The 22,443-nt window shown below is 30.1% G+C and overlaps 1 long non-coding RNA gene across 1 annotated transcript; it reads right to left on the bottom strand.

The window, feature by feature from the left end:
- Window positions 1-2,946: 2,946 nt before the first annotated feature.
- LOC121122974 (uncharacterized) lies at window positions 2,947-5,492 on the bottom strand. The gene is made up of 2 exons (XR_005865872.2): window positions 4,980-5,492; window positions 2,947-4,924 (listed from the first exon to the last, which is right to left on the bottom strand). It is a non-coding gene; the product is annotated as an uncharacterized lncRNA (long non-coding RNA).
- Window positions 5,493-22,443: the final 16,951 nt, after the last annotated feature.

Raw genomic sequence — 22,443 nt, 5'->3', positions numbered from 1 at the left:
ATATCTGTCCAGGTTATAACTCCAGCGAATTATCTCATGTAGTCTATCTGAGTTAAAGAGCGCTCGACTTTTATTGGAAATTGCGTTAATGTTATTGGACGGACTTTTAAAAATAGTTTTAACTACATATTTCGAATAATGAAGTATACTGACTAAGAATTTACTCTATTAATGGTAAAAAATGAATAAAGAACCATATCTGTGCAGGTGGCAAATATCAACCGTGACTTGTAGATAATTCAATTTTATTACGTTGGTCATTATTTTTAATAGTTTTTCTATCAAATGACGTTTGACTTTATAAATTTTACAAATATAATTTATTTCTTGGAAAATTATAAATAACCAATAATACATTATTTTTAAATGATTTTTTTTTTTTTTACTTAAAATAAATACAAATTTTGTGAATAGATTCTTTTTCATTTTTCAATATAGGTAGGTATCTACATACGAATATATTGTAAATATTTCGAAGAATGATGGGTTACATCTTTTCTTTATTGAATTTGCTCATATATTATTAATAATTATTCATGGAATGATGAATTATAATTTCATTGATAATACCTTTGGTTACTTACCTTGCCTTGACTTTTATTATTAACTTTATTTTTTGGCAATAGTATTTTTTTTTTTTATGCTCTTTGAAAAATTGATTTTATCATCGACAAATGGAAGTATTGGTCATTAATTATCAAAAAAATGATCTTTGCACAAAAATACTCTTAAAAAAATCACGGTAATTGGCAGGTATGAGGGTATAGACTCGAGAATTTCTACTCGACTTTGACAAAAATCCATATTTTGAAAACTTGCGACTCGAATCACTCACAAAATCAAAGACTCGAGACTTGAAAGCTAAAACTCGCAGCTCGGGTTGGATTCAAGTCAGATAGATTTTTCACTGGATATAAATCACTCCTTATAGTATATTTTATTTTCCAAAGACTTGAAATGGAATCGATGAAAATATTATTAAGTCTTGGCTTGACATGCACTAAAACAACGAAATTCTACCTCTAACTTTAATTTGTTTTGCAGACTGATACAATCTGATGGACTATTTGAAACCCAAGGTATATGTAAGTTCTAAGAATTAACATTTAATTTTGATAAAAAGATTAATTCATGTCAAATTGCACATATTTACATATTTTATTAATATCAAGTATGCTAATTTACAAGGTATACTTACAATCAATTTAAAATACGAAATCAGGCAACATTTGCACTCCTTTAAAAAAAAAAGAGAACGTATCTTGATATAGGTATCTTTTTATGACACTTTTTCCCGTTTTAGGGGTAATTTTAGACAAAAGGAAATTTTAGATTAAAATATTTTGACACGGAAGCATCAACAAAAATTGAAAACTGTCTTATTTCATGAAATTTTAATGCAAAACATATAAAAATCCCTATAACATTACATAAACGTTGAAAGCGCAAAATCAACTATAACTTTTAAACTAAATTTTGGGATGTCAAGATCATAAAAAAAAGTTTAAAACACAATCAACCGAATTTATGAAAAATGATTTCAAGTCGAGGTTTATGGGCGCTACAGATACAGGGTCTATTCTCATTTAAGGCGTTATAAGTCGTTTACCTTTTTTTTTTGAAGAGTTATAAAAAGATCTAAACTGTTATTTGCAAACCCTATTATTACTATACATTTTTATATAAATACAGTTGTCCTCATAAAAGAAACACTTCATTTATAAGGCCTCACAGACAAAAAAAGAAAATAAAGAGAAAATAATATAAGAATACAACAATGTAAGGATAAATACATACAAAAATCGATTAACTTTTTTATCCGAATTGACAAAAGGCCATAGAAAAGACAACACAAAATTAATAATAATCCCTTTTCTTTCATAATGGTTCAAGCCTGTCTAATGATCTTTTATAGTAATATAATATAAAAATAATAATGTAGTGAAGAAAATAGCTTTCGGGACGAATGAATGTCTAAGTACACATTATTCAGTGAATGTATGGTATTACTTATTAGTATATGAATAAGAGAGAAAGGGGGGGGTAGAGAAAGAATAAAAAAGCCTTTTGAAGCCATGTAGATAATATGCATGTTGTATTATAGAGTTCATATTTATTTTATTAAAGAAACTATTCTAATAGATTCAGGAAAATCATTTATCCTGCAACCATTAAGTTTGAGTACATTAGAGCGGTTTGCTTTTCTACTTTTTTTCAAATTTTGATTACGGGTACTGTAGAAAAGTTGTCATATGGTATGGAAATTTCCTATGAAAAATCGAATTGTGCTACGAGATCCTCTTTAGGTTGCACATGTATTTCAAATTATGAAAAAAACCAAAAATTCCTTACTTAGTAAATTTAGATATTAAAAATACATTTTTTGTTTATTTGTATAAAATAGTTTTGATAGACATTTTTCTAACCTATGATAAGTATTCAATTAGTTGGGTTTTTTTTTCTAAAATTGTCTAATTAAGGGGAAAAAAAGAGAAATTTTTTGATGATCCGCGTAAAGCCTGCATCATTTTTGTAAATATTCAGAAAGGGAGGATCAAATTTTTCTTATGTTATTATCCCTTGTTGCTCCATTGGGTAGCTTTTGAAAAAAAACTTTATTAATTTTGTGTATAGGTTAGAATAATGCATATCCTTATTAATTAATATAAAATAAGGATTAATAAAGATATTTTTTATCCTTATTGAGCAAGTAAAGAAATTTTGTCTCTTTTCAAACTTTGAACTATTTGTACTATCTAAAGATGACATAGTAGGAAAATGAAATTTTGCATAGATTCCTTCCTTACCAAACCCAATTTACCAAATTAGCCATAATTGAAATTTTTTTAAAAGTTGAATAACAAAACTGCCTAACGTACATGTTATGCTATGCGTCGTCAGGTAAAGTCTTTTGTCAATTTATTCGGTGCTAAATAAGGACTACAACAACACAAGTTCGGAATATGAATGCTGATAAATACGAGTACAACAGAAATATAGGGCCTTGGACTCGAGATTTGGACTTCAACATATATTTTGAAGACTTGATCCCACAATCAAAGACGTGAAACATGAATTGAACTCGATATCTAGGACTCAAGACTCGACACGGAAACTAAAACTTGATACTCGGCGTGGACTTGCAGCATAAATACAGTCCCAGGGGTGTCCGCAGGATTATATTTTTGGTGGGACTAAGTTTTTCTACTTTCAAACATCCACACCTATTCACAAAAAATTACATATATTGGAAAAAAAAATCAGAAATCCACATCTGTTAAGAAAAAAATATAATTTTTTTGGACAATTATTTCAAAAATCTACATCTGTTCACAAAAAAAATTAATTTCGAACTAAAAAATCAAAAATTCACAGGTATTTACAAGAAATTAATTTTATTGTAGAAAAAAAAATCAAAAATACATAGCTATTCACAAGAAAATTACTTTTTTTTAAACTTAATTTCGAATATTTAATTTTGGGAAATGAATAACAAATATTAAATTTGAAGAATTAATTTTTTTGGATATTAGGGAAGGGGGAAATCTACACCTCTTCCACCCTACCCCTGCGGACACCGCTGAGTCAGTCTCGTAACTAAACCTATATCCAAGGACAGGCATTCTAAATTACAGTAGACCGGAGTTGTGAATAGTATTTTTCTTTGCAGATTGACTAGTTTGTAAAGTTTTATTAATATTTATTCCTGATAGTCTTTAATGACTTTATTTAATTTGATTCTTGATATAAGTGAAAGGGGTGCAACATGAATTTTTACCTAGGACATGGCTTGTCATTTATTCATACTACTGACCTATGAGTCAAGAGGAAATTGAGTCTTCATTTGATAATAAAATATGATATTATATACGTACGTATTTCACCGATTATGAATAGGAGTTTAGATTTTTATTTATCAAAGGCTAATTTAATTGTCTCTTGATGTATAAATATTAAGAGAAGTAGATAAAAACTTTCTCTTAGTGCCGGTAAAATAATAATAAATTAAATTGGCCATTTGCATAATTCCTTCACTCAAGCGGCAAAAAAATAAAGAAACAAAAAAACGTTAGAGCTATGTATAAATTTGTATTTATCTTCTTTTTTTTGTATTACTGTGAGGGAACAACTGGCCGAACGCACATTTCACCGAACGTTTAATGTAGAGCTAGCCCAAGCTAAATCTACGGGAAGGATTTAAAATAAAGAATTTGAACTAATATCGAACATCCTTTTGTGTTGTGTTCTATAATGATCATGAATGAAAATAATTTAAAAAAATATTTTTTTCTACATAATAACATTAAGTAGCTTATTTATATTACAATATCATTTATCGGACAAATATGCCAAATGGTCCTTTTGCGAAATATCTGTTGGGTAAAATGTACATTCGGCAAAATGCCTGTTCGACACAATCTCATTTGATAATAAAAAATTCGCACAATTGTCTTTGAAACATATTTTTTTATATGGGTCTATCTGAAATGTTTAGAGTGTGAAAAGATCGGGTCATCATTGGAGGAAGATGTGCTCAGTATGAAGCTCCATTATTGAGAATGTCAACCCTTTACTAGGTTCAAACGAACCAGTTAATTATAATCCTCGACTGAACAGTAGGAGTGAGTTCCTTAGTAGCGCAGGGACTATTTCTGCAGGCCTATATGTATCAGACGGGAACCCCGTGTTGAATAACTTCTTTCTATACCATAGAACACGGCGGATATTCTCTGGACGAGATTTCAAAAGTAATTATCTTGGTCCTCCGATCTCTTCATTCATTGCATTAGAAGTCATTCCTAACAAAATGAAAAGGCAAGCATCGAGAGTTAATATTGGTTGTGAAGAGAAGGACTCTTTCAATCACAAGACGAAGGTTTGAACGGCTTGGTATTAGCGATGGCATGGAACATGCAGATCCAAACTAAGGAGAGAAATGGTTATTTTTGCCAAAAAGAATTAGAGACCTCTTTTCATACATACTACCGATGTTTAAAAATTACCCCGATCCTTAGGAGGGTGGAGGAAGAAGTCTGGAGAAACTTTCATGTGAGATTAAGTCCCTCGGATTGGCTCATTGAAATATCCTTACGATATAAGGATAGGTGGAAGATTGAGTGGCTCATCTCCAAAATACAATGAATAATATGCCCAGTGAAGCACAGTAACACCAAGAGCTCCCTTCGGGCTTCCATGATTACGTCTCTAAGGTAATAATAATCCTCAATTCCTTCTCCATCGATTGGAAATACTAAAACACAATGTTTTAGAATGTTTATTAGTAATTATTTGTCAGAACTAGCTCAAGATCCTCTCTTCATGATATGATTTATTTATCAGATCTCGAGATTTGCCGGTTTTTCTTTTCTGTTTTTTATCCTTGTGTCGTTGACCTAATATTAATTAAACATGCAGTTCTCGTTTCTTCTTCCTTTTTCTTTTTTTTAAATCAGAACATGGTAATAATGTTTCCATTGTTTTATAAATGTATTGCTTAAAATGAATAAATATATTTACCCCCCTTAATAAATATATATATGCATATCTAAGAATTTTAGTTCGATTTCGTATTTTTTGAGGGATCCTATTTTTTAAGGGATTGTAGAAGCAAATATGGAATATTCTCTTAATAATGTCTACGATTATGGAAATATAATGACGCGATACTCGTAATAAATAATAATAATTTTAAAAAATCTATAAAAAAAAAAAATTTGATCCTTATTTTCGCGTAAAATTTTTTGATCCTAACACAATTTTTTTTTAATAAAAAGGAAAAATTCCTTCTTCTTTCTTTTGCGGGGAGGGGGGAGGGTACAGCCCACACACTATGGGTACCCCTGTTTTTGACGAGAGAGGACCGACGGTAAGTTTAAAATGGTAATCTTTTTTAGAGCTGGCTCGAGATCCTCTCTGGATCTACATTTTCACCTACTTATTTCCCTAGTTTTTGTGGGTTTTTTTAATATCTTATTCTTTGATGAGTAATGGTGACGCTTTGATTTCTTATTGTAAATAATATATAGGAATAAATGGTTGAGTTATACGTGGATGGTTATTTTAATGAAATAAATATTATAAAAAAAAAAGGGGAAACTCAAAAAATAAAGATTATCCGCAAGGTATTGTGACATTCTGTAGCTTAAAAAATGGCGCATGTTCAATATAATTTTGACGGGCCCTCTATGTTACAAACATACATACATGTTATTGTTATTAAAAATATGATCATGCAGTGAGTTGTAATATCTTTCCACAATAGAACGCCACTCTCTGTCGCTTTGTTTACAAACGAATTTAAGTAAACAACCCTCCTGCCCATTACAGTTTTATTAAATAACTTAAAGGTGCTTCTTTAGTTTTTATCACATTTTTCAAATATTAAATGTAGAAATATAGAAAGATTTGGCGTACTTTTAAACTTGAGTCAATTAGTATAAGTAAATTTCTTCATTAAATTGTGTGTCCCTCAAAGCCCGAAGATAGATATACCTACTTGAAATGGAATTTGTATAAAGGAGAAGGGAATTCATAATATTTAGCTAAATTCCAGTTGTTCCTTTAGTTTTATTTTTTATTGATTTAAACCTTAAGGTAAAACTAAATATGATATCTATAATTAAATTGTAAGTTTTTAAATTCGATAAATCCAATATTGTTCCGAAATATAATATGTCAATAAAATGGAAATAAATTATTCCTAGATTAATTTTTGAAATACATACAATATATCATTTGAAGTATTTATGTTATAAATATATTGGGGTGTATTACTTTTTAATCAGCTCTGCCAACGATAGGAAATCCATAAAAAATGGGTAGAAATAACTGTAAGTTATATCCTAATCTCCAATTGAGTTTTTTTAATGGTATATTTACAACATGAAGTCTAGAGTATGGGCCTATTATGAAATGGGTTAAAATTCCTTCTATAAAGTTCAGGGTAAGGTTTTAAAATCTGGAAAATTTAAGGATAATGTATATAAAAATTTATATCCCAAAACTAATTCAGGAATTCACAAATATTTTGCTCTTTTATATAGCGAAGTCACTCACTCAAACCAGCCACTACCAGCTTCAAACGCAGCCTCCAACCTGGCATAGGTCTTGATGAGGAACTTTTTGTTAATGTTGGTCACAAGCCCAAAAGTGTTAAGACACAAAGTAGTCCAAGGTCTTTTTGTTTAAGGAAGTCTGTGCGTCTTTTGCTCTCATAATGATCTTGAGTCTTTCTTGTAGGTGTTAATGTTGGGTCTTGACGAGGTTGAAGAGACCCAAAACAAAGGAATCCAGGACGACCGAGAGAATTGAGGAGAGAAAGAGTCGTGGAGGAATCAGGCAACGATGTAATTTAAAAGGAACACGTATATATTCTTGTTAATACATAATGATTACATTATGAGATATATACAACAATGTCAGGGGCTTTATACAATAAGTAAGGGTGATAATTTTGGTAAGAATACAAAAGCGTGCGAGGAGAAAAGAAGAATTACTTATGAATCATTGATTAAATAATATAATCTTCTTCTTCAATCATGAACGTTATCAGCTTTATTATTCAATATTAATATAATAATATTAGATGGGGATAGTTTATAGAGAACTGAATAAAATTAAAATAACGTCGCCTTCTGTCTGGAAAAATGGAGGCCTTAAAATTTGGAAAATACTTACCGGATGAGAAACAGATGGTTTGTAATTTGTCGATATAAATTATTTAGTACCCTAATATTGAAATAATAGATTGCCACTAATTATCCTCATCTTCTGAGTATCGGATATTCATTAAAAATCAATTTAACGATGAATACATCAAGTCGAGACTTTAACTCTGAGTTTAAAGGATGCAAAATGTAATATACCCTTATCCATTGCTAATCATCTACGTTCAAAAAATTTATGGAGAAATACACAGGGTAAACATATCCCTTCCCGATGAGAACCATCATTAAATTAATGGAAATGTTGTTATCATAAGATGTCATTTATAAAATACAATAAAAATGTTTTAAATAAACCATCGTAAAGATTTATCAGTAAAAAGTAATTTAGTAATATCGATATTAACTCTAATTTTGAGCTATCAAAAGATTTCAATTATTTTAAATGCTAACCATAAAATATGATTATCATGATGGATATACATATCAATTGTTAATTATAATACACAACTCAATGTAACTAAACCAACTGCTTAAATGGTCCATTTAAACAGTTGTTTTTGCCTTTTATGGTTTTCAACAAGTTTGTTGAGACTCAACCATAGCTTTAAGCCTTTATGATAAAAAGGTTTTTATTGACTATAATATTAAAACCTAATTATTTATCCCAAGTCTTAAAGCTATGGTTGATGGGCTCTCAACAAATGGTGTTCAAAAACCATCCAAAGCTACTACCCCCGTGTTGTGACCATTTAAGCAGTTGTTTTTGCATTATAATTAACAATTGTGTATATCCTTCCTGATAATAGTATTTGTTATATAATACCTAAATAACGGGGGAAATTTTTGATTAGATTTAAAAGGGAGTGAATATCGCTGTGAGATTACTACAAATTAGCTTTCCATCTTTACGATATTTATTTCTAAATACTTTTTACTAATAATTTATTGTCATTTTTATGATTTTGAACATTTTTTATTATTTCTAATTAGTGACATCAGTAGAGATATATCTATCCTCCACAATTGTAATGATGGTTCCTCATGAACCAATATGGGTGATTATCTTTTTGATTAAACTCCATAAATCTTTTGAACGTGATGATTAGCAACCTGGAAAGTTATGACATATTTAACTGAATAAGCGATGTTAGAACAAGAAAAAAGTTATCTGATCAATCTATTATTTCAATATTCTTTTATTTATAATTTATTATTATTAATAGATAGGATTTTAATTGTTTAATTTTGTATATTTAACTTAAATGTTTAATGGTTTATTTTTAGTATCGAGATTATATTTCATTAAAGCCATCTTTTTCAACTTTGAGCTTCAAATATTTTCAAATACTCTACTTTGTCGTTTCATTAGCTATTATTCCAGAATAAGGTTCGACGAATTACATTTTGGGGATTTTTTCAAATCTACTGTAACGATAAAACGTCATCAATTATACGTAGTATATTTCATTAAACATTTTGAATAAATAAATTCGGGAATGATAACAATCATGATTGATAGAAGAAGATGATAATCATCAGTATTTTAAACAATGATACCATATGCCTAATTCTTCCCTCCTCCTCGCACGCTTTTTATTCTTACAAAATTATCAACTATAACAATAAGACATACACAGTACTTACACATAGACAAAGGATAGATTAAATAATAATAATCACAGGAACAATAAGATGAAAAGGTAGGAAAGGAGTCATGAATATATAGCACCCCCCCCAAGCACCAAGTCCATGCCGGTGCTTTACTACCATGTTCTGCTCCATGAATATTTGTTATCCGCTCCATCCGTAACCAGGCGCGGACAAACTATTTATTCATATTTATACAATAGCACCATATAGCCATACACACTTGGACCACGACAAGGCAAATCCTTTGAAAGCACGCCCTCGAGCGGCACTTCTATCTATTATATTTTTCTCCATAGCCGTTCTGTGCTCTCAGCACGTGCCCCGGAGAAAGGGAAACCAAACTCCTCACAGAAGTTTTAGAAACTCGAGTACCCAGCTTGTTCCTGGGAGAAAAATCCTTCCCCCTTACAGAGGTTTTAGGAAGACATACACCCTGCCCGTTCCTGGGAGAAACGTCATTCACCCTTACAGACGTTTTCGGAACACAAGCTGCTCACAAAAAGTTAATTATTTTTTGAAAAAGTTTCAAAAATTAAATTTTGAATATAAAATTTTTTGAAAAAGAATTGTAATATAAATTTCTTTGAAAAAAAAATTTCTATATATAATTTTTTGTACAAAAAATTCAAAAATATATGGCTATTCGCAGAAAATTACATTTTTAAGAAAAAAAATGGAATATTTGAAATTAAATTTCAAATATTTGATTTATTTGAAATAATTAAGCAAATATTAAATTTTCTAATAATAGGCAAATATTCCTTAATTTTGTGAGGAGGGGGATGCAACTTCTCCAGCACATCCCCTGCGGACGGCCCTGGTAATAGTACCAGTCCCAAGACTAGACTGAACTGGGCCAAATGAATAAAACATTACACTACAATTTAAATCAAAAGACTACAGAAAGTATTCATATGTTAATACCACAGTGATCTACTAAAAAATGAACCTACTTAATAATAATAATAAAAAAAAAGATAAAACAGTTTTTCATTTTCTAATCATCAAACTGTATATTTTTTCTTCCTACTTATCGGTAGAATTATAATTTGTAAGTATACCTAGAAGTGCATAAATATGTATAAGATGTCATAGCTTAATATTGGATACATACACTAATTTATGCACCTACCTTCCAAGATATAATTAAAGCAAAATGCCCATTCTATCATGATTATTATTAATTGCTCATACCAAATTGCATATGAGTAGATAAAAATGTAAATTTTTGTTGCTCATTTGAAAATATACAATTTCTTATCTGATAAGGAGACTTGTTTTCTATGTTTTTACGTAAATGCACAATGAACACACAAGATAACTCTACAAGTTTCACAGGGAGTCTGCAAATGAATCCAAGGTAGTGTCGTTCGGTTTACTGACACAAAGTATTTAGATCCGAACTACCTATACTAAATACGGCATTAAAAAAATGAAAAAATCTATTATCCGCAAGGTGGTGCTACAGTCTTGAGCTAGGGGAAGAATATAAATTACTCACAGCGCCTTCTATGTGAGTAACATACCTCAATTTGTTACCTATTTTGTGTTACACAACGTTTCTACCAAAAAGTGGAGGTGCTTGGCTAAATTGGCTTGCTTTACTATAGACCCTAACATGTAAGAGCAAAAGATTTGTGATTTGCTAAAATAATTTTTTTAAATAAATCGTAATAAATATTATCCTGGAATTTTCCAGATTAAAAATCCCACCCTGCATATAAATAAATACGATAAAGGATCAAAAAGATAACATTTATTTATCAAAATAATAAATTATGAAATAATCATTATTATGTTAGACGAGCGAATCGACAGCTGGCAACAAAATACACTGAACATTTTTGTGCTAGCGAAATAACGCCGTGACCTATATATATATATTAAATAATATTATAATTCAGGGAGTTATACTGTTATGACAGAAGACGGCGCCACTCTATACAGCTTTGTTTACGAGCTAATATATGTAAAATATGTTCATGCCCCATTGATATTGGGACCCCTGTACCAATGTTATTATAATAAGATTAGTCGGCCACAATTTTCCAGATCTCACTTAAAATTTACTGCATAAAAGATGATGTCATGGGAACTCGAGATACAGGAATATAGTAATAGAGAATGTCTAAAAAAATATATAGCGTTAATAAATATGGAATCAATTTTTTTTTGTTCTTTGATTTTTTTGTAAAGGGTTTTCCAATAAGAAGTGTTATTTTGTTATTCAAATAAAAATTGTATTTATGAGATAAATGATCGAATTTTTATTTTAAAGCAAAGAGATTTGTATGCCATTAATAACGGAAAGCAATATCAGCCAAATTGCCACCACAGCTACAATTACAGGACTGTATCCTTTTTATGAAATCTTCCATCACCAAATGGCAAAGTGGCTGTTGTACGCCCTCAATAGCTTGATGAATCTTGAATTGACGCTGGGCTAGTGGTGTAGACCTTATCTTTCACGTGGCCCCAAAGGAAGAAGTTGCAAGGTGTGAAATAACAAGATATTGGTGGCCAATTGCGATCACCTCTTCAACAGATAATACGGTTCGGAAACTTTTAATACAAAAGAACGATGGTTTCGTTGATTGTGTGGTACGTAGCACCATCTTGTTGAAAGTAAACGTTGTCCGAATCAATACCATCCAACCGGGGATAAAAAAATCATAGATCATCACTCCATAGCACAATCCATTCACCGTAACTGTTGCTCCAGCCTCATTAAAAAAAAAAGAGGTCCAATGATCCCACTGGACCATAAACTGCACCAAACAGTTACACGTTGAGGATAGAGAGGCTTTTCAACAATAAATATTGGGCTTTCTGAGTCCAAATGTGACATTTTTGCTTGTTGACGTAGCCAACGAGTGGAAATGGTCTTCACCAGTCAAGATGATTTTTTGATGAAATTATCGATCATTTTCATGCATTTCAAAGTAAATCTGCTCTCTTTCCCCAAGGGATTTTTTTGTTCTAATAACATTGCCCCAGTACTTGCAATTATATTACGTCAAAGATTCTTTGTCTCACTAATGACGTAGCCCTCGAAAAAATATGAGCTAGAAAATTGTTACTTATGAGACAAAGCAATTGGTCTTTTACTAGATCCCTCTAAAAAAATCTTTTTCAAAAGTCCATCTGAGTAGGGCTGGCCCCAAGCCACTGCAACTATTGATCTTTTTATACCGGAACCGGTACAAAAAGATTGATATCGCAACAACACTAATTCATACTTATATGTATATTATAGTTATTTACTAAGTCTCTTTATATCATAAGAAAATGATTGAAAATTGTTCATTTATATGCATACATATCTTTATACTGATTATTTGTAAAAAAAAAAAATGAGACACTCCTTCGTAGTATAATAGATGGAGGTATTGTCTTTAAATAGTACTAACGGAACTATAATCCAAAACACATCACTTAAATAATATATAAAGAAAGAAGATTTAACTTACTAAATCAAAATAAAATAAATATTACAAATAAAATTCGTGAAACTTTATTTACCTTTTTTTAGTCATGTTCTTTTTATCTTTACTTCTTCATGTACATATGTATGTGTGTATATATTGTATGTAAAAAAGTTAAGATAAAAAATTATATTTTTTGTCAAAAAGCTGTTATACCAACAAAGAGTCTTGCTTAAAAAATATTTAATTTTCTTATTTTGAATTCGTTCTTTGTTTCTAGGCCAGTCTTGTTGTCATCAAACTCATCTTAATGAAAACGCTTGTGAAAGACATTTTAACAAATATACATATAATATACAACATAAATATATGCATTCAAAAAGACAACGCCCTCTGTATCTTAAACGTAAAATATTTTGACAAGCATTAATTAATTATTATAACAGTTGTTGAATATGAATAATTTTTTTTCGTTTTTCTTTTTTTATGTTATATACATATATATGTCTCTGTATAAATTTCAATGTCTGTACAAGTTACAACTTTTTTAAGGAAATTGTACAAGTTGCATTTTTTTGTCCCACAAAGCATTATTTAATTACAACAACGGTCATTCTAATTACTAGCTATATTTACATTGATACTATCGTGTCAATTTGAATTTTTAGAATTATATGGTTATTATGTATTTATGTGTATTATAAATATGGGAGATTTGAACTTTATAGTGTGCCACTGAATACTTATATTTTAGTAATTCTTATTAAAAGAGCTACAAAATAACCTATTTATATATCGATCATCCATGGAATACTCAATTATTGCATTATCCCCATCCCAAGTGTTGTAAATCCTTTGTTTAAAATGTTTGATCTTATTTTTATTTGCAACTTGTACAATTTGCTTTTACTTGTTCCAACTTATATTCAACATATATACAATATGAGTTTATATATCTATTCTCAAGCCTCTAATTACCTTTAGTTCATTTCCATCAACAAATTATTATGATTAATCCCTTGGAGACGATTCAAAAAGACTTACGGGCATTTACAACGGAAAATATAGCGGCCCAAGGTCATAATAAAGCCCAGGAACTTTGTTTCGATCATGAATGAGACAATCCTTAAATTCAAATTTATTTAGTGAATAATGTTTTACCATTTGTGGCCGTAATAAATTTTATATATATTTTTTAAAGATTGATAGGACTTCATCGTAAAGTCCTAATTCATGGACAATTATATTGTTTATATATAGGTTTTTTGCAAAGTTGCTCATAATAATTCCAGGATCAACCTGATTGATCGTTATAGGTCAGTATGAAGGACAAGGGCTCTATTCTTGTCATGTCTTGGCTTTAGGACTTTTCTAACATCTTTGTCATCCTTTTCTGTGATTTTAGGCATAATACACTGTGATCTTGGAGTAACCAAGTAAGTTTAAATGCAACCATAGTATTTTTCATCTTTATGCTAATTTTATATTTGATATAAGAAAACAAATGTATTCTCAAAGATCTAATCTCACACTTCCAAAAAAATAAATTGATGGTACTTTCTCTAGATTAAGGTTTTGATACGGTTTTACCTAATTGACCCTGTATTACCAGACACCCAGCAAGGGCCTCAATAATTTTTTTAGTAGCATAATTTACTACTCCTACTACTGCCCACTTATACATTCTTATTTATATAGTGTTGGCAATAAACTAAAACACTATCCACTTTTCTACATGTATCCTGCTTTTCTTACTCCAATCGACCCAAGAAAAATAATTGTAAAAATTTAAGAATCTAATAGTTACTTTTAGGACCTACGTCCATATATTTATATTTGATGTAATTCAAAATATCACTGTTTTCTTTCCCATCAAGCAGCATACAATACAAGCGCCTTATTTTCATTTTAAAGCCATTTGATGAAGTTTCTTAAGAATTTTATGGAAATTTGTCCGTATTTTTTAATAGAAAATATCAGCTCTAGACCACGAATATGGCGTCGCTTCGGTTTACCATGTTATTTTGGATCCTAATAAATAAACTATAAAGTTTATGCCCATTTGTGTCCAAATAACAGCTATTTCGAGACGAGTCTGAACGTAAATGACTTCAAATCTATTTTATTCATGCTCCGAGTTCGATTCAAGTCCAACCAAATATGGCTTTGGGTACGATAAGTATAGCCAGGGAACCTATATTCTGGGAGGGGATGTAACTTTTTTTTAAATAAACATTTCTAATTTTATGAGATGTAGTAAAAAGAAATCAATTATTTTTAATTATTTTTTGTTCTTTTAACGTTTCTCTCCTTGGCAATCAATACAGTGCTTACATAATGTTCGGACTAGACGATTTTCATTATTTTATCCCCATTTTTGACAATTGGCCTTTCAGTGCCTGGTGTATCTTCGACATCAAAAGTACCTGAACCAAATTGTCGAAACTAAAATACCACATGATTGACTAAGATTTGTCTTTGGTGATCACTAAAACAATACTGAGTCGAAAAAGCACAAATCTCTCTAAACAGTTTTTATATTTCAAAGTCTTATCCTTCTAATGCCACCTAGCGTAAATCGATTGCACTTATACAGCGCCAAATACACATTACTAAAGCCATCTATTAGAAAAATAATTGATTTATTTTAACTACAACTATTATTATGCGTCAAGGTATGTGGGCACGAGTTGGTTCTGCAGATAATTACAGGTTTTCGGCAGCACCGCCTGCTCTCCTACTCCAGACGTCCTTGATAAAAACGCAACCATAATGCTCTGAACAAGTTTTGCATTTGCTTAATGATAAATATATGTGGTGAAAAATAGCTAATTTTGATTATTCACATTTTGTAAACGGGTTTTAAAAATATATAAATTTGATTTTCAGCGTTTGCTGAGAACTATCTTTGTAACTTAACAGAACTCTACAACCCCCAAGACATATTTTTGAAGTTAATGAAGTGTTTTTAAGTGGAATGTGGCCATAATGCTACACACATGATATTTTATAGTCACCCTTCATTTTCATTAGACACAAGACGAACCATTAAAGAAGAAAAAGTATTAAATTCCATCCGTGGGAAGATTTTGTCTTATTCCACAGATTTATGAAACTATAATTTATTCGCCCAATTAAATTCTCTCTGCTTACAAGAAAGATAGGAATAAGAAATAACCCCCAAATAGTCGACAAATTAATCCTACGTGAATTTGATAGTGAATATTGTGAATATTTACTAAAATAAAATCAAAGGAAAAAAGATTAAATATTATCCAAACTGAAAAAATATCAAATACAAAGTTGTCAAAAACAGTTATATATTTTATTGAGACATATTTAATCCAACATATTTTGGGTGCGAGGATATATTTAGAACCTTATAATAATGTCACAGATTGCATGATTAAATTATTAAACAAAATGAAGAATTTTCAAAAAAATGACAACAGTCATGTAGGAACAATAATTTTTATTCTTATGAAAATTGCTCGTTCATTCCCATTCCAAGATAGCCAACTTATAGATTGATGACCTCACACACAATTGTCCTATTGATTCTATGTACTAGCGATTTATCGATCTCAAAATTTTGGCATCCCTTCTAGCCCAGACTAAATCTTAAAGACGCGTGATAATTAGACTAAAAAGACATCCCATGAAAGAAATATCTTTACTAAATTACGTCTTCATCAATATGATCTAGAGACGTCAACATCAATCTATATTTTCATTCAGCTTGAAGTTATTAAATCCTATGCGTATTAGGAGCTAATTACAAAGCGTGTACGGAAGTTTTTTGCAAACTAACATACATAGTGAAGCAAAATTACTTTTGTTTTTCTAAAAGAAAAGAAAACAAGTTTTATTCATCATAAAACCTTAATTTTGTGTTTCATAATGAAAGTACACATTTAAAGTTTTGTTTGATAATGTTTTGAAAATCATATCAGATTGGTGACGTCTCCCATTCTCCATACACTGAATAAACAGAACTTTACTATTTTAATACCCTGTGATTATTCTTTATTTTTTTCTATTTAGATAATTTTTCATTCAGAAGTTTTAGAGGGTTAACTTTTTGACTCAAAAAGATGCATAATTTAATTTACAAGGGTATTTAAATCTGCTGTTAGTGACAATGATTCCACGTAGAAGGTGTTTTAGAATGGGGACGGTTTTATTTAGGACAACAATAGGGGCAGTCCTAGATTCTACATATGCAAATTTATGTACAATATGTCTCAACTACAATTTTTTGTATTTATCTTTCCAAAGGCAAAAGCCTTTGAACGGAGATTGAATATGAAATAAGGGTTTATACATAGGTATGTTGTATGTAGTCCCCTGGGTCTTGGGAATAGAGGACTTTTCACACTCCAGGAGTTCCGAAGAGTTGTATAAATCTTTTTACGAGATCTTTTGGGGTTTTTCCCCTCTATTTTTCTTTCTCGTTAGACGCCCTCCTGGTGATTGGAATTCAAAATAGGGACTTTAAAATATACATAAATTTGAATATTTTTTTTTCTTATTTCTTAAGCAAATATCATGATAATTAAAATAAAGAAAAATCCCATTCACTTTTGAAAGGAAAAAAACAAATATGTTATAATTTGTCAATTGGCGTCCAATGATCCAAAGAGTCGTAGAAATAGATACTTTATCAAGTATTATTGACACTTACAAACTATATTGCAAAGATAGGAAAATGCCCATATATGTAGTGCAAATCTAATTCAAATCTTTACTCAAAAGTCCAAGTCCTTGAATAATTTTGATTGATTCATGTTCGAGTCTCCATAATTCTTTTAATCCCATTTCATATCCATATTTATATAAAAATTTAGGGTACATCACAAAATAATTTTGAAGTCAAAGTCACGAGTCTTAAAGTTGGTTCACTGATACGCTTACGCACGTATAATTTTTTTTCCTTATTATCCCTGTCGTTACCTTTGTTACAGCATGGAACCTTTCGTATGAAAAGAAACAGAAAAAAGGCAACCAATCAGTTGATATTAACGCAATCATTGTACGACTATATAATTATTATTTTATAGGTGTTGATAATTGTTCACAGCTTAATTTTACTTCAACCAATCAACGTTCAGACCACTGATTTGGGTTGGGGGAGGGGAGGAAAGAACAATAAACACCTGATAACAAAATACAATATAAATTTTTGTGTTATAGAAGTAACGTCATGGTAGAAACTTTAAAATGTTCTATGAAGCAAATTACAAAAATAATAACAACAGAATGGGCACTCGGTGGAGTGCAAAACACACCCTAAAATCAAACTGAGTGATATATTTCAATTTAATACAAAGTTATGGTCGATTATGCACTTATTTTTTTTACATTTTGTGTTATCTTGACCTTAAAATCTTAAATTTTAATGGTCTATTACTATAATCATGTATAATCTGCATACCAAGTTTGTTCAAATTCGATTTGTAACTTTTGCCGTAACCCTGGCGACTAATAAACAAACTAACAAACAAACAGAGGCAAATACATCACCTTCCTTCAACTTCATTGAAATATTTTATAAGTAAGATAAGACGTAATAGAGAGAAAATATCCGAAAAGTTGAGGACAAATATATTTTCAACACCTCAAAATACTTAACAAAAAATATAACTTCTGTACACAGATGATTAATGAACGGACAGTGAATTATTTTAGTTTTTTCCTCTTCTTTCATCATTTATGAAATTTCCTTCTAAAGTTATTTTTTTTTTAAATACATTAATTAATATTCGAAAAAAAGTTATTATTATTTTATTATTAGAACGTGACTTTAAAAAACTAAAAAAACCCGTCTAATTAACTCCTAAAAATAATGTGTCTTTAATACCTAATAACAAGAGTTCAAAGTTTTTATATATTACATAATAAGTGGGAAATATGATTTAAATTGTCAAAAATACAACCAAATAAAATAAAATAATGATTAAATATATTTTTAAAACTTTTGAGTATTATATGCCAGAATAACTCAATTGGGGAACGATGTAGCTCAATGTACAACACGAAGGGAATAAATTATTTTCTTAAACTCAAGTTGCGTTGGTTCGCGTCTGGTCGTTCCTAGAGAAGGAAATATACTTTATGTAAATGAACTTCAAAGAATATTCCTGAGTCAAATGTAGTCATTGTAATATTTACTCATACTAAATCAGTGCAACAACTCCATCTGACCAATTAAAGGAACATTAAAAAAAATAAACTTTTTTTTTTTAACAGTATATAATATAAAAAAATACATCAAAAATAAATTAGGAAATTATATTTAGTAAAAATATAAATAAACATTGTAGTTTAAAATTAGTTCCCAAATACCTCTTTAGTTACAAAAGTACACTAAAAATCTATACGATAAATAATCCTTAAAATCGACTAACAAAAAATCCCAACAACAAAAAAAAACTCAGAAATCCAAAACTAAGTATCTAGGATTTGCCTATTTTTATGTCTGCTGAATATCTTGATAATGTGATTTAAAATTTTAATGCGTTTGATTGAGTTTTCTGGAAAATATTGTATAATATCCAACGCTGAATCGAATGTCAATGTATCGTTCTTAGGTATTTTCAATCCAAAAGCCGACACAATGAGTATACTTCTTAACTCCATGCCATCCCTGGGTTCCTTCAAGGTCAATTATTTTGTAAGATTTCCAAGACTAGCGTTAGTTTGAGATGAGCCTTCAAAAATAAATATGCGAGTCATTTCTTTGCTTCGCTAATTTTTTTTTAAATTCGATTTTTTCAAAGAAATTTAGAATCTGTTTGTAAAAAAAAATTAAATATTTTCAGACAAATACAATGATTAATTTTGTACGCCCTTTTATAAAGAAAAAAACCTTTCGGTACTTAATAAATAAGTGTTTCTGGAATACTTGTACTCTAGTGAAACCAGGGTACTGATGCATTTAAAACGGTCCTTTACTAAATTGGTATTGAAACAGGTACTTGGAGCTCCATCGTCTTCAAATAACCCACCAATTAAATAATCCATCAAATTTCTGTGCCCCTACCACCGTAAACAAATTTATTTTTCTTTTAAAAAAGCAAGAATTAAAATTTAGTTTATAAACATTATTGAGCTAGCACAAACAAAAATGATGTGAACCCCATTAAATGCATGTCAATTCCCCTTGACGAGATTTTTGTTTATATCTTTTGTCGACAAGTATTGAAAAGTAACGAAATACTGATACCTATTTATATAGTACGGGAAATAGTATGAAAATATTAGTATCGTGACTGGTGTTGTGCCAGTCCTTAATTATTCAGTTAGTTCAGTCTAGTCTTAGAACCGGTACTTATTAGTAAAAAAAAATGTTTATGCGGTTTACATAGTACAAAACTTTTATACTGTCAATATTCTTTCATAGCTAAATAAATATACAGAAATTATTTCAAACAACAAATCTTAAATTGCTATTAATTTTTTGAAGTTGTTTTTTTTTATTTAAGAAGTTGTAGTCTTCAATTAACGATAAGCTATCATTTTGGCCATTGTGATCAAAAATTACAAATTTATTGAACTTTTAAGGAAAAGGTCAATTTTTTTACTTACAAGATATTTTATTCTAATTCTTAAAGCGAAAAAACCCAATAAATTATGTAGATAATGAAAAAATATTAGTCAAAAAAGTATTTTGTATACCACAAAATCTGAAATTTTGCGTTATAAAGTTCAAGTTTATGTTCCTGGGGGTTAAAGAAATGCCCAACAACCCCAATCAATTTTTGTTGACTAGTGTTCTCATTGATTTTTTGTAGAAAATGTGACATCTTAAGATACCTTCAGATAAAAGTAGCTTATCTCTAACTCTTTCTGTGAAAATTTTAGCATTTTTGATAACCGTCACATATTTATGGGGGCTCTAGCACCAAATTTACCTTGGGTACTACCTTTACCGGAGAAAACCCCTTAAGGGTGTCATAAAAAAACGGGGTATTAGGCAAATACTCAATATCCCTACCACGAAAACCGGCACCGAAGATACCTCACGCGCCTTTGGCTCGAATATCTGGATGATAAGGATCGTTAACAGCAAGACGGAAATGTGTTTTTTTATATTTAGTTGACATATTTTTTTTAATTAAAATACAGGTGAATATGTATGTACTTCTCATATAATAGCACACAATTTGTGTGTGTTGTCTCATTATTGTGTGTAATGTGTATGAATGAAAAAACAACAAGGAAAGAGGGTGACTCATCATCCATTTATCCATGGAATCGAGGTTGAATTGAGAGAAGAAATATAGAAAGAAAGAAAGCAGGAGACTTGCAGCCCACACGTCATGTTACATATATTCCCCTAGACACACAATGATGACGAAACTTGATTGATGATGGAAAATTAAAGCGGCTACCCTCCTATTCCTTCCTCCTCCGTCTTCGTCATTTTTATATGTTGTTGTTATTTCATCTTGTTTCCCAATTTTTTAATCGTAATATCAATCATATCACACAAGAGGACTAACTCAGTTTATATATAAGACTCATACTCTTAGTCATTGGGGCTCAAAACAAAGGCTGACTCTACGACTAACTTGCTGTAGTACTATTGGGACATCAATTTATTGACGCATCTAAAACGGTAGAAGTGTTGAAGCTATATCAATAATTTCATACCAGTTTTTGTACTAAAATTGATATTGGGATTTTTAATACTTTTTTGTATAGGATATACAGCAAAAATATAATGAAGAGTAATTCACATGCACTTACAGGGAGAGGGACTTTCCGATAACTGGATCAGCTGATGAATTTGTTTATGAAGAACAATTTTGCTTAGAGTGGGGTGCAGCTCAGAAATTTTGAACGTTCAGACATATATTTTTATGGCAATTACCGGGCTGTAAATACACTGGTTCCAATAGCCATTGAGTAATGTTCCATTTTAAATGTATCAGTAGAAATGAGGGTTGTTTAGTACATTGGTATAATTAGAATATCATTGTATTGGCACATTTAAAACGGTATTTGATAATTTTTGAAAAAAAAGAAAAGTTGGTTTAATATATGATGGAACACTCCAAAATTTTTACTCTGTTCTTCAAACTTTTATAAAGAGTGAGATAGTCATCTTTCCTCTAGAGGCAAAATCCTTCGAACGCTATGAATTGCCCATATTAATTTGTATATCATATATTTTTAATCAAAAATTATCAAAATACTGATACCGATTTTGGACCTAAAACTGGTATCGTTACAGCACTCGTAGACATTCTGAGTCTGTTTAAATGAATTCCCTAATAAAATTGTTAATATGAAGACTATTGGTTTTTCAAATGGTATGACACGTTGAGCCAGTGTGCCCATGTGAAGAGACAAGAGTACTGTCAACAAAGGTAAGTTTTATTATATAAACTACTGAAAAATTAATGATGCGACCCATGATTTTAGGAAATCCATTGGTGTGTATAAATTTTGGGAAATCCTGATGTTGACAGATGTAGATGAAATAAGTTTCAAGTTTTGTTAGTAAACCACCTTTATAATATTAATATTTTCATATCAAATGAACTTCTTTTAATCATTGAACCTTGAATGACACAGGGATTTACCGTGAGCAGGGATTAAGCCAAAAACAAAACGGATGTACTTTTTCTTATTTTTTGAGGTTACATTTCTGTATATTTTTATATTATGCAGGAACAATTTAAATGATAATGTTT

Source organism: Lepeophtheirus salmonis, chromosome 8 (genome assembly GCF_016086655.4).
Source record: "Lepeophtheirus salmonis chromosome 8, UVic_Lsal_1.4, whole genome shotgun sequence".
NCBI lineage: Eukaryota > Metazoa > Arthropoda > Copepoda > Siphonostomatoida > Caligidae > Lepeophtheirus > Lepeophtheirus salmonis.
Note: the sequence above shows the minus strand (reverse complement) of the source record. Positions and strands in the feature narration are given on the sequence as shown.